General features: G+C 41.5%; 1 protein-coding gene and 1 long non-coding RNA gene across 2 annotated transcripts in view; both read left to right on the top strand.

Moving 5' to 3' along the window:
• The window catches only part of FBXL7 (F-box and leucine rich repeat protein 7), a 367,939-nt gene that overhangs the window by 119,718 nt on the left and 233,595 nt on the right, over positions 1-14,626 (top strand). The window lies entirely within an intron of this gene.
• LOC115293277 lies at positions 699-14,303 on the top strand. The gene is made up of 2 exons (XR_003909465.1): positions 699-748; positions 14,196-14,303. It is a non-coding gene; the product is annotated as an uncharacterized LOC115293277 (long non-coding RNA).

Genomic DNA, 14,626 nt, shown 5'->3' with positions numbered 1-14,626 from the left:
ACAGTTAAAAAAAAAGAATCTTTAGAACAAGTATAGGTCAATAAAACTCAACTGATCACAACACCAAGGACTGAAGGACTGGAGATAAATCCATGCTCTTTGGATATTGGGTATAGTCTGAACTGGGATTCTGCTACCATAGCTCGTTAAGTCTGCTTCGTTCATTCAGCCAACCCAGCTCCGTGAACGTCACTGTGCAGAGAGTTAGGGTGTTAAGGACAAGATGACCCAGTAGATGCCACCCTTGCCCTCCAGAAGTGAGACCTGTCACATAGACAAACAGATGAAGGCCAACTGTAATTCTGTTTGGTGCATCACTTAAAACCACAGAGGGCCCAGAGGAAGCATGGGGAAGCAGATCTAGTGGAGGCTTCACAGAGGACCGCTCTGTTTGGTCCAGGCTTTCCGTGATGAGAGAGAGTCACCCAGTGGGAACTGGAAGGAAATGTCTACTCAGAGTGGATCCAGCACCAGCAGCCACATCTCCCGGAGCTTGGTAGAGATGCAGAGTTTCAGGCGTCCCCCTAGACCTTCCAGATCTGCACTTGAACAAGTTATCTGGGTAATGCACGTGTACACTGATGTTTAGAAAGCGCTGCTGTGGGATAAGTGTGTAATTTCAGCATTGCATGTATCCATAGGTGCTGCAGCTGGGGGAACATCATGCTTCCCAAGTTCGGCTGACTTCACTTCAGGCTGTATGCCAAGGGCAGTGATGACCTGCAGGCACTTTGTACACCTGGTCCTTGTAAGTCGTCAGTCTGCTTATCAACCTGTTCAGAGTTTCCAGAAACAGCATTTCTCCATTGTTTGTAGAGAGTGATATTTCAACATTTGTGATGCTAGGAAATAGATTTAGAATAGAAACAATCTTCTGGGGGCTCTAGGAGGCTCAGTCAGTTGAATATCTGGCTCTTGATTTCTGCTGAGGTCATGATCTCGCAGTTCGTGGGATTGAGCTCCATGTTGGGCTCTTTGGTGACAGTGCAGAACCTGCTTGAGATTCTCTCTCCCTCTCTCTCTGCCCTTCCCCCACTTATATCCTCTCTCTCTCAAAATAAATAAATAAGCTTTAAAAAACCCAACAATCATCTGGCACTCTACTTCACACCTCTCTGAGCCTTAAAATACAGTCAGAGCTGTATAAACCCAAGTTTGACTTCCCTGCCTGGTCTGGATTTCCCTGGCAGAATCAGAAAATGGTCTTTCAGTGAGATGTTCCCAGTAAGGAGTGTTATTTTGTGTTTGGAAAATTCAGGATCTCTCAAGTCTTGGGAAACATTCTGATGAACACTTATTGAGGAAAACTTGTATTATTTTGTTTTTGTTCATCTCTGGCACTGCAGTTTATTCTTAGATTTCCAAATTGTGGAATTTATCTAGTTCTTTGTGTCCAGAAATATCTCTAGGACTGAGCTGGGGCTTCAGACTCAGACAGACCTGGCCTCGAAATTGGGCTCCATGACTTATTGGACCTGTACGGAGCTCCATCTCTCATTATAAAAAATGAAGATAAAAATGCTTATCTTTCAAGTTCTCACAAGCATCAGAATATAATCTATGTAAAGATTGCTAAATCACTGCCTGGAATATGGAAAATGCTTAATGAGCAGTTGCCGCTACGCATAAGAATTTACAGATTCACGTCTGTCGAAGTAGACCAGAACTAAATAGTCGCATACAGAAGCCACGAGCAGAGGAGTTGCTGTGTTGGTGAATTCTGATGTTCTTGGTGCCTCTGCTCAGCTCTTCTGTGCTTGCTGTACCCCTTCCGAGAATCATCATGTCCTAACCGAGACTGAGGGCCTTACTCTAGCATAGTTAGGAAAAGGCTGATTTTCCTTGAATTGTATCTGATGGCGTCATAAAGAACGTTTGTGTCTTAGTGCTTGTCTAGAGTGGGTAGAGGATTGGTGTTGTATCAGTCTGTATTTGTTTCCCGGGCCTCCATAACAAAGTACCACAAACTGGGCGGCTTGAAACAAAAGGCATCTGTGGTGTCACAGTCAGAAATCAAGGTTTCATTCCCTCTGAAACCTTAGGGAAGAATGTTTCCTTGCTCCTTGGTGTTCCTTGGCCATAACCTGTGTCTTCATCACATTGCCTTCTCCTTGTGGGTCTGTGTCTCTTCTCTTCTCTAAGGATTCTGGGCCCCCAGTCCACTTCAGTATGATCTCATCTTAGCTGATTACATCTTCAAGGACCCTGTCTCCAAATAAGGTCACATTCCTAAGTAATGGGGCCTGGGACTTCAACATCCTTTTTGGTGGCCACAGTTCAATCCATAACAGAACCCCTGGGCTAGTCAGCTTCCTTCCCTGTCCTCACTCTTAACCCATAACACCACGCCAAGTGGAGTCGGTGTGGTTTATGATGAGCTGTGTGCAGCCTCTCCTAGAGCTGGAACAGTCAGGCGAGGGAGCTGAGGCTCGCACAGCCGGCACTGGCTGAGGCCCTGTGGCCAATGCCTGCTGATACCCCCAGCACTCAAGGCATGTGAGGCAAACCACCACAGAGCCACCGCATACTCCTGGTATTATTTTCTGTCTGGAACTCCATACTCTGTTTCTCTTGGTTCCCAGCAAATGCACTATATACTAGTGTTTTAGGGACATCTTGAAATGAGTTGGTTCCCCCAAACCTTGGTGTATGGCCACTCTGGAGTGAGGTGCATTCAAGGTGGAGGGTACGTGCAGGATAGAGCCTTCTCCACCTGGTGTCTCTTTCCAGACCCTATAGTCCATTAATTCTCCTCTCCTTCTTCTCTGACCAGGAGCATGAGAGACAGAGAGGCAGGGTGTTTTGGTTGCATGGAAATCCCTTCACAGGGAAGCAGAAGAAATAGTAGGAAGGGTCACTCCTAAGTCGTCACTGCCATCTTAGTTGTGGGGGTTGCATGAGTCACGTGCTTCAACATTAGTCTGTTTGTGCCTGTGGGGGTGTTTCTGAGTGAGATGAACGTTTGTGTTCGTGGACCCAATGAAACAAATGGCCCTTTCCAGTGGGGGCAGGCCTCACCCAATCCGCGAAAGGCCTGAAAAGAAGAAGGGGCCTCAGTAAGAAAGGATTCTCTCTGTGCTTGGCTGTCTTTGAGCTGGGGCGCCAGTCTCCTCCCATCTTTGGACAAGGGCTCAGACTTGAAATTCCAAACATTGGCTCTCCTGGAGCCACAGCACTGCCCTCCTGGGTCTCCTGTTCACCAACTGCAGATCTTGGGATTTCTCAGCCTCTCTAATCATGTGAGCTCATTTTAATAATCAATCTGTCTTTATAATCTTGTTGGTTCTGTTTCTCTGGAGAACCCTGACTTAATACATTAGTTGCAATAATTGGTATTTAAAAAAAATTTTTTTTAAGTTTATATATTTTTGAGAGAGAAAAAGAGTGAGTGTGTGCATGCATGAGAAGGGGAGGGGCAGAGAGAGGAGACAGAGAATCCCAAGCAGGGTCCACACTGTCAGTGCAGAGCCTGATGCAGGGCTTAATCTCACGACCTGCAAGATCAAGACCTGAGCTGAAATCAAGAGTCAAATGCCCGAGCAACTGAGTCACCCCGGTGACCCTAATTGCTATTTTTTTAAGTTAAGAGATCTTAGAGATGTTCTACCCCAACCCTAGCCCAGTGATCTCTTTCCACTTCTCTGAGCTGCTCTTATATCGTGGTTTATGGAAAGATTCACACATGGATGACTTTTTATGTGTTTCTCAAATACTTTCTGTTTGTTACAAAAAGAAAAAAAGAAAATGGTTCCAACCCATTATGTACATTTGTGGCTGGGGTGTGTAATGCAAGGGTGCCACCCACAACTGTTTTTGGTGCTGACAAGCCCCCAAGAGCCACAGATTGCGGGGCTCATGTGCCTGAGTTCCACCCAAAACTCCAGTGAGCAAGTCTTTTCCTTGCACTTGATTTCTGATTCAGAGGAGCTTGGAGTGAGTGGTTGGCATGACCAAGACTCTGCGGCTATTTAGAAAGTGAAAATCAAAGATCTGTGAAACCTGCTCATCCTTCCCTAAACTCAAACCCTCAAGTGGTAGGAGAAATAGCTGAGCCTTTCAGGGGCTTCTACATGCATGGAAATTTGGTTTGTTCTCAACCAAATAGATGTCATAGAGCAAACCAGGCTAACCTTCGTACTCCTGGAGAGAGACAGACCTACACAGGCTTCCATGTGGAAAATGGGGAGGGAGCAGAGGAGGAGACTTGGAATCCATATCAGAATTCTCTGCTGGTATTCATCTAAGGTGGCTCATTCTTCTAGATTCTTATATCCCATAACAACCCCTTGCCGACCTATTTAGTTGACTCTGTGATTTCACTTAAGAGAAAGAACCTTCACATCTCACTTCCCATAAATGAAGTGTAAAACTCTGAGCACTTTTTGCCTTTCTTCTTATGACCAGAGTACCATTTTACTCATCTAAATTACAATTTGTTTTACAGGTTTCTTTTGCTTTTCCCCACTTAATACATGAACCCTTTTATGTGTTTAACTGTTATTTGTTTAAGAAGGTCTGCAATGAATAATTCAGCGAACAGCCAAATTTTTCACGTAATAATTTTTTATGAACCATACAAAGACAGCTTGGGTTTTTATAAATCTAAATGAACTCTCTCGCAGCGAGGGTCCCCATCTTCAGGCTGCCTCATGGAGATGCTTCTCTTTCTATATGTTTGAATTATTGGTCTAGCCAACCTCATCTTTCCTTCTTGCTGCAAGGAACCCCTCCCAAGAAAGGAACGAGCTACATCTAGCTAGAGATTGCATGAGTTCTGATTTTCAAGAGCCAACAGATTCAGCCAAGAATCACCCATCTTCTGTACCCTACTTGTAATTGTAGGTTAGAACCTCAATGCAATGCCTGTAAAAAATGCATCCTGGCTTCTCACTTGAAAGACAGATGTGTGGAAAGATTTGGGATGGAGCAGCTGGTTTGGGCAGAATGACAAGCAGAAACCCTCATTGTCTTTTTACTTTCTTGACGCCTGGCATGGTGGCCAAGGTTGGAAAGCGGGGGTGGATGAAGGGTTTAACGTCTTTGAAATATTAAATGTGGAACTTTGAACCATGTTTGACTTCCCAGGATCAAGCAAGAATTGGAGGCTGAGCTCAGAGGAAGCGTTTGTTTTTCTACAGTATAAGGTTGATGCAGACGAAGATTGGTTTGGTCAAGGAAGAGGAAATAGTTCTTGCATGAGCAGTTGGTGTCATGTGCTTTGAGTGTCTGTTGATTGGAAACAGTGATCATCTGTGAGTGGATAATCTGGCTGTAGAGGTGACTCCTTGGGTTTGATCTGAGGCCCTGTCCGGGTCTAGCAAACAGAGAGAGGAGTTTTGTCCAAATTAGTGCTTGGATGTTTGTCTGACTCAGTGTTTTCCTCCATTATAAAACCAAAAGAAATGATTTTTGAATTAAACATTGTTTTGACAATTTATACTTGAATTCATTCAAAGGAATGGTGAATTCGTCAGGCCACAATAAGCTGCCTGGAGTTTTCCTTTTCAAATCCATCCTCATTGATATTTTGCTATTTATGCTGATGCTTTGGAGTGAGGAGTTAAAGAACAGTCTTATTATTGCCCTTATGTGGGAAATGATATAGCTCTATGTTAAATGGTAATGACTCCTCCTTCCTTCCATACTGAGAGAGAGAGAGAGAGAGAGAGAGAGAGAGAGAGTTTATCCGACAGTTTTGTGTAGAGTACTGCTTCATGTCTTTCTTTTCTTAAATTTTTTGAAATGTTTATTTATTTTTGAGATAGAGAGAGACAGAATGTGAGTGGGGAGGGGCAGAGAGAGAGGGAGATGCAGAATCCAAAACAGGATCCAGCCTTTGAGCTATCAGCACAGAGCCTGATGTAAGCTCAAAGCCACGAACTGTGAAATCATGACCTGAGCCGAAGTTGGACGCCTAACCAACTGAGCCACCCAGGTGCCACAGTAATGCTTCATTTCTAAGGAAACATGTTGTCAGTCTCTACATGACTCCAGTTTGACATTTGCTTTAGGGGCCTGGATTTTAGCATATCAGAGATGCGGGAGAAGCTGAACCCTTACCAAGACATGCTGCTCTAATGGAATTAATGGTACCTTTGAGATGCTCCGTAGTTGATGGTTTTTAGATCTAGAGAATCTAGTGTTCTCATGAGGAAATAAATCCCCTCCCCAACTTCCCCTGAAAAAGGAGACAAATGAAACCCAGGTGTGCTCTGGTTGCATTAATAGAGCATCTGGTCACAGTGCCCTTACCTCTGGATGGACCTAGAACAACGGCAGCGCGAAAGACCCTGGAAGCCAACAAACTCAATGTCTATCTTGGCACCTCTGGGACTTTATTTGCTTGTTCCTATCCCAGCTGGGGTGTTGACCCACTCTGATAATCAGCAATTTTCATGGACAAAGAGAGCTACAAAACTAATATGGGTCAGACAATTTGACCACAATCTGGACAAGTTTCCTTAGGTGGACATTCAATTTTGGAAAGTAATTTTCCATTTCTGCTGTTGTTGTTTTCATTAAGCCAACATGTGTATTCACACTTACACCTTTACATCAATTGATGCCTTCATTTGGTATTGAGCTCCGTGGCATGAAAGTTATCTCATGTTTTCTTAGAATTTTTTTGCCTCTCTCTTTTTTAAATTGAGCCTAATGGATATGTAACATTATGTTAGTTTCAGATGTAAAACATAATGATTTGATATTTGTATATATTATGAACTGTTCACCAGAATAATTCTAGTTAATATCTGCCACCAAATAGTTATGAAAACTTAGTTTTCTTGGGCCTGGGACTGCGAATGTGTAAGACTACATTGGTAGCAGCTTTCAATTCTGCAATACTGTCTTATTAACTATAGTCACTATGTTGTACATTTCATCCCCAAGACTTATTTTATAACTGGAAGTCTATCTTTTGACCCCTTTCACCCATTTCCCCATTGTTAGCTTGTTTTTAAAAGTATCTTTATCACTGTTTGTCTTCTTTAGAACAGGCTTACTTGAGTCAATTCTATATGAAACTTTACAGATTGAAAGTTCTGTCCAATAACAAAATAACTTGGCTGCATTGTTCACTTGCAAATGACAACATAATTGCTTAGCCTTCCTCTCAAACATGGAATTTTGGCTTGTATAGAGCTTCTTCTCTGTTCTAACAATCACCCACAGCGATTACTTCATTCATTTGTGTTTCTAAGAAACTTTAAAACTCTTGGAGGCATTGAGGTTTAATGGGTGTGAGTAGAGGTGGGAGGGGGAGAAACGTTAGAAACCATGATTAGCCCACTTGCTTGTTGGATAATGTTGGAAATTCAACCTCCCAAACATTCAGTCTCTTGGTTTACAAAATGAGGGTAATAGTACATGCCTCGCATCTTATACAATTGAAGGCATCAGTCTGGTACACGATAAAGGACATTATTTCTTCTTGAGCATTTACATACTACTTAACGATATTAATAGTAAATACTTCGTGAGTAACTCGTTTGTGTCTGGAATTATTTTAGTTACTTCCAGTTTAGTCCTTGCCATACCCGAACGAGGTAGCTTTATTTTGACCCCCATTTTACAGATGAAGAAACTGAGACACAAGATTAAGGAACTCACCTGAGGTTATACTGCTGGTAAATGGTCAACTTATGAATTGAACCCAGACAGTCTGGCTCCAGAATGAGGACCTTGAAACAATGCCAGGAAATGATTTTCACCAAGTGTAGCTGGAACCAGGCTTGAAAACTGTCTAAAATGCTGCTTCTATGGCTGGGGCAGGAGCTGAATAGATACTCCTACATTAATGGAAATTAGGCATTCTCCTTGGCGGATCGTATCCCTCAAATCATTTTCAGCTGTTTCAGAGCCTTGGAATTGCTGGAAACGTTTAAACACCACATTGTGGATTTAACTTTTTTGGGTGTTTTGCAATAGCCCCCTCCCCCACCCCATTTTCTCCCTGTCTGAATGTTAATGGTGTGTTACCATGTGATACTAATGGACAACTGTTACCCCCACACGCAGAGACATTATGGACTATGAGTGTCAGAGGTTTAGATTGTGTTATGATGAGCCCAGCTGATAGTCCCCTGGGGAGTATATAACCCCCGTGATATTCCCAGAAAACTCAGGAGCCTGGAATGGCCTGGTTGGTTATAGAATTTACTGATGGTTCAGATCATATTTTGTGGAATTGGACTGACCAGAGACAATGTGTGCTCACTATGTGTGCTGGTCCAAATCCTAAACGGCCCCAAATTCAGTTTGTGGTCTTCAAATAGTAAGTGGTACCAGTTAAACTCTGATGCCAGCTCAGAGTATGTGGAAGTCCTGTATTAAATGGGACTGGACTGCCTTCAGGATGGGAGCAAGATGACTGTGTGAAGAAAAGAATTCCAATCTATGTGACCTTCTAATGACATGAATAGTGTCAGTTATTAAAATTTATTTAGCAGGTATAAAGAAATGCCACAAATAATTGCACTTGAGCTCTACAGATTCTTCTGGTCTAGATAGATTAACCACTATTATTCACATTTCCATTGTGGGATGTAAGACTCATAAAAATCAAGACAATAAGTGCCCTGTTGTGGACTTAACCACAAGCCTCAGACTCCAAGACTTCATACTGCCCTATGATGCGGCATCTCTTTTATTCCTTGTTATCTCTCAATACTTAGAGGCAACTGCCACTTGTTCATACTGTCACAAAGTATGTTACCTCCCAAATCCAAGTGGTAGACCACAGCAAACTCTAAACTCCCGAAAGTGGAGAGGCTAAATATTGTAAAGGGAGTATGAAAGAAGAATCCAGGGATGAAGGTAGTGAGTGAACATAGTTTACCTTTTCATGCTTATTCCTTCTCAGTTTTATTTAGTTTGCAACAATAAGAGTCCCCAAAAGAAGAACACTTTTAATCAAATATATTTTGTACTAGGGATAGTGGAAGAGGGACCGGAAGAGCACTGACATTTAATGGAGTATTTTGGCATCCCCTGACTGCTGTATTAAGGTTGTATTTCTTCTTGCCACAACCCAGATGGATAGCCATACCTCCATTTTGCAGATAAATAACTTCTGCAATGTTAGAAACCATGATCCTGATCCACTTAGGATCAGAAGTGGGAGTACTTTACCCGAGCTCACACAGCTGGGAGTGCCTGGATCTGAATTTGAAATCAGAATGTCTATAGTTTTCACTTTCTCAGGCTGCCTCTTTAAAGCCTGGAAGTGAGAGCAAATGCTGAAAATATGAAAATACCAGCATTCAGTGACACTTTATAAATGCTTGCCCCCAGTACATATTGTAAATGAAAACCTTAACGAAGGAAACATGAACTTGAAGTGGATAGAATGAATGGCCACTTTTCAAATGCATATTCAATCAGAATACATACTTCTGGCTGCTGAATTTAGTTTGCCTTGAACGTATCAACTATCAATGTGACTACAATGTACACTGAAGTGTGTTTTCACTAGTATTTCAGTCTCCCAAGAATTGATGTTGTTTCTGTAGGATCCTCTGTGGTTTCTTCTTTTTTAAATTTTTTAAATGTTTTATTTCTTTTTTGAGAGAGAGAGAGAGAGAGACAGACAGACAGATAGACACCAGGGGAGGGACAGAGAGAGGAGAGACAGAATACAAAGACAGGCTCTAGGCTCTGAACTAGCTGTCAGCACAAAGCCCAATGCAGGGCTCAAACCCACGAACCGTGAGATCATGACTTGAGCCGAAGTTGGACGCTCAGCCAACTGAGCCACCCAGGCAACCCCTTGTGGTTTCTTCTTAAACATAGTGCCTTGTGGGTTCTTTTGTGTGTGTGTGTGTGTGAGCTTTTTGGTGTTTTTTTTGTTTTGTTTTGTTTTGTTTGTTTGTTTACATCTGAATTGGGAATTCAGGCACCTGCTTGTCACTGAAGCTCACATGTTTAATGCAGGTGAAAGGACATGTATAAAACATTTCAAGATGTGGAGCATGAAGAGATCTATGACTAGACATACGTGAGAAGGCACCAAACTCTGGCTTTAGGCTCTCTGTAAAGGATTTTCTCCTCTAGGAAAATGGCTATTTCTGCATTTTAAAATCTCTGGAACATTCCTGTGGTGATCGTTTGTATCCTGTCTGAACTAAAGCTCCGTTCAGCTGTTCAGTTTTCACAGAGCCAAGTGGGTCAAGCCCCAAGACGGCTCGAACCCGGCCAACTGAAGTGGCCACGTTCCTGCAAGATAAGGTCTCTGTTACCAACTTCCACATGCGTTTGTGTGAAGCTTATTTTTCCATTCGGGTTCTCTTAGCCACAGTAATTTTCCATGTCTCCATCCTCTAGCTGTGTGCCCTGTTGAAGACTTCTGCTGAATGATGAACTCCAGCTGAAATGATCTTCCCCCGGAAACCATGGAGAAATGACCACTTGAACTCAGACTCTGTAACTGTTTTATTGTCTCAGACTGTGCTCATCAGAGTCCCAGCCAAGTCAATTTCAACTTTTTCAGGGCCAGATTTGTTTTTATGCTTTTAGGAAAATTGCCATATTCTCCTTTCCTTTCTTGATATACTTATTTTTGGTTGTTGATGCAGTTGACATTGGAAATCTATCAGGTCTTTCTTATTGGTTGCTCAGTTAACATATTAGTGGTTTGAGTTATTGATGTGGACAAATTTTGTAGTATAAAAGCTACGGCGTGACCTAAGAACAGTAGAATAGCTGAAGAAAGTTTATGTTATGAGGTCCTGAGAATGAAAAGGAAGAAATGAACCTGTTACATTTTGGCAAGTTAACTCTAAATCATCTGATTAATCTTGTCTCAGCTCTCCTAAAAGGATTTTCATGCTTGGCTTTTTAGATATTTGTCTCACAAAGATATAACTATAGCACACTGCTCATGTGTCATCATTGAGGGACGACTGAATGAGAACAAAAAAAGATGCTAAATTGACTCTTCCAACAGGTCAAGTGTTATAGGTCCTACTTGGTCCTTTGTAAACTTCTCTCTGTTGCTTCCTCTTTATGGTTGGACTGCTTTGTTCCTTCCTGCGACATTAGTTTTACTTGGTCTCCGAGGCCAGTCCTGACTTTGGCAGGAGAGATAGAAGAGCTCCAGTAGAGTTCACTGGGCCTCTTCACCCAGTGACACTTATTTTTATCTGGTTCTGACCTTGTACCCAGTCCTTAGAAGTGGAGTGCTACCTGATCCCAAGACTATAAAGCTACAGGAAACATGACAGTGTGTATTAATACAAAGACAGACAAATAATAGATCAGTAGAAAAGGACAGAACCCGGAAATAGACTTATAGAATTGATTTTCGACAAATGTGCCAAGCCAATTCAATGGGGAAAGCATAATCTTTGCAACAAATGGTGCTGGAACAATTGGATTGTATGTGCGAGAAACATTTTCCCAATCCATACTTTGTACTATGTACAAAAAAATAACTCAGAATGGATTGTAGACCAAAAGTGTAAGAATTATGACTAATGACAACAAACAAATAAACAAAACTTCTACAGGAGAACATAGGAGAAAATCTTAGTGACTGGGTTTGCCAAGACTTATTAAGTAAGACATTAAAAGTCCAAATGATAAAAGAAAAAAGATCAATGAATTGAACTTTATTATAAAACATTTTGCTTTTCAAAAGGTACTTTTAAGGAAAAGGGAGGGGGAGGCAGGCCACAGGCTAGAAAAAGATATTTGCGATGTATCGATATGATTCGAACTGGGTTCCAGAATATGTGAAGAATTCTTATAATTCAATAATAAAAAGACCAATAGCCCAATAAAAAACGGGCAAAATATGTGAACAGAGACTTCATGGAAGAAGATATATGAGTGCCAAAAAGATAAATGAGGAAAGGCTCAAAATAATTAGTCATGGGGGATATACTAGTTAAAGCCACCATGAGACATTACTACAGATCAATTGGAATGGCTATAATGAAAATGATGAAAAAGATCGAACATATGAAGTAAGGTGAGGATGTGGAGTAAGCAGAACTCTCATTAACAGCTGGAGGGAATGTAAAATGCTAAATACTCAATTGAAAAATAATTCAGCAGTTTGTACAAAAGATAAACTTATATCAGCCATACGATCCAGTCATACCACTCTTAAATGCTTATCTCAAAGAAACAAAGTACGTGTTCCATACAAAGATTTGTACACAGATGTTCATAGTAACTTTATTTATAATATGATAGAACTGGAAATAACTGACATGTTCATCAGAAGTTCACTGGGCAAACAAACTGAAATAGGCATACCATGGAATATTATTCAGGAGTAAAGAAAATGTTTTCTGTTGATACTTGCAACAATGTAGATGTGTCTTAAAATAATCATGCTCGGAGAAAGAACCCAGAGAAAAGCATACAATATGACTCTATAAAGGTCTGGAGAATGCAAACTAATCTTAGCAACCAAAAGCAGATCGTTGATTACTGAGGGACATTGAGGGGCAGGGAGAGGAGAGAATTACACAGGGGCACAAGGAAACATCTGGCAGGTGATGGTTATGTCCATTTACTTGATTGTGGAAATGGTTTACCTGATGTATACCTATGTTAAATCCTATTACACTATACATGTTAATATGTGCTTTTTATTGTATATTAGTTATACTGCAATAAAGGTAAATAAAAGCTCATTTAACCACAAAAGAGGTGTTCATGTATTGTACTAATGAACAATGTGGACTTTGATTTTCTTTCTACCTGGCCTCTTATTTCTAGGAAATAGGCTCCTTAGGCGTGAGACCCTATCTCAGCATTATATCCGGTACCTGAAACTATAGGGCCTGCTTCAGCCTGTCCCCCAGTTTAATGGTCTGATACATTCTCACCCATTTTGCTCCTACTGTTCGTTTCTGAGTATTGCCTAGCCCTAGATTCTCCCTCGCTGGGCTTTCTTCCTTCATTGGGTTGCCCAGATAGTTCACATCTTGCCCTTGTCAGTGATGACAACACACCTGACGCACAGTGGACTTTGACCTTGTTCTCTAAATGAGTGTTTACCAGACTGCATGTTATTTCTTTGGTTGAACCTGATGCTCTCATTGCTTAACCAATCTCCAGATGTGCTCCTCCTCAGTAGCTAAAGCTTTACCTGACACTGACCTCTGAAAGTCGACCAGTACTTGTCTATAACATGACTGTGGGCAAAATTTAAGAATATGTTTCCATAATACACCTTTTGGCCAATTCATGCTGAAACACAATAGATCTTTAAATAGGGGAAGGTGACAGTCTCTACAACTTAAATTTTCTTTGGTATTTGATACTGAAGACCTAACATAGACCTGGATTTTTATATTATGATTTATTAGGAATGAAGCTCTGTATTTGCTTTATTTTCCTTTGTTGTTTCTAAGCTACTTTTGCCTCAGTGTTTCCTCCCCGGTCTGCATGTGTTCTTTCTCTTCTATCAATCTGAAATATAAATGCCAGTGCATCTTCTTTTCACATCTGACTTATCTACAAAGCTTTTGTTTGTTTTCACACCTGGCTCTGTCCATCTCAGGCCCCATACCTGCACCTGCATTTCTGTTTCAACTCGTTCATTTCCTGTTGGTACGTCTCTCGCCTCTCTCACTTTGGACTTTCTCTGATATTGTTTGTTAGGATAGAAACAACTCTTGCATCAGCATGTGTTTGAGTAGAAAGCGTTAACTCATCCCCTTCTGGTGGGAAGTTTCTCCTCCATGATGTAACTGTAGGACTGTGTCTATGAAGCAGTGACTGCCTTGATGGCTAAGGGATCTTGCGTCTCTCCGATCTGCGTTTTTCCAGGTATGGACACAGCCATACTTGGGAGACCAGATCTAACTGTACAAATGCCACTCGGGTGGCTTCTGCCTCCCTCTGGGTTCATCTTTTCTCCTTCTGTCCATCCTCCTTCCTGGAGTGGAAAGAACTTGACTCGAGACACAGGCCAACGCCTCAGTCTCCTACGTCATGGACAATTTGATAAGCCTACTTCATTCTCTATCTGGAAGTTTGTATTATTACCCACAGGAAAGAAATGCCTTAAGATTTCATTTAAGTTCCAGCTTATCTGGAGTTGCTGATAACCTTTATTCAGACTCAGTTGTTAAAGGGCTTGTGGGTGACCTACGGTCCTGATTTCCCTGATAGGGATTATATTCCCGGATGGAAAAGTTATCAAAATTTACTAAGTAACTGTGCCTTTCATCCCTCAGGTACAGTGCGTTGTAAGACTACTCAAGTGCTTGAGGAGCAGTGTTAAAACTAAAGAAGATATGCTGTAAAAACTCTTGGCCAATAAAAAGAGCAAGATGGAATGTGAAGCAATTTCCACTTCCCCAAAATGTCACCTGTAATGGAAAAAGTTAATGGGATAAAAAAGCCTTGCTTTATCCATTCACCCTCACTGTATTAATCTGCAGTGATATCATCATTTCGTTTTGGGGAGTTCTGCACAGAAGCTACCAGAAATTACATATTCCTTTAGTTTTTCTGATGCATGACCGAACTGATTTCAGTTTTCCTCGGCGTGGTATTTATTTACAGGAACTTGCCCATTTATTGAAAACATGAATGACTTTGACTCAAACTTGCAGAACCAATAAACATCATTGAGCAGCAATGAACCTGTCAGCACATGGAAATG

Source organism: Suricata suricatta, chromosome 6, assembly GCF_006229205.1.
Source record: "Suricata suricatta isolate VVHF042 chromosome 6, meerkat_22Aug2017_6uvM2_HiC, whole genome shotgun sequence".
NCBI classification, from domain to species: domain Eukaryota; kingdom Metazoa; phylum Chordata; class Mammalia; order Carnivora; family Herpestidae; genus Suricata; species Suricata suricatta.
The sequence above is the reverse complement of the archived record's forward strand: the minus strand, read 5'-3'. Positions and strand labels throughout refer to the sequence as shown.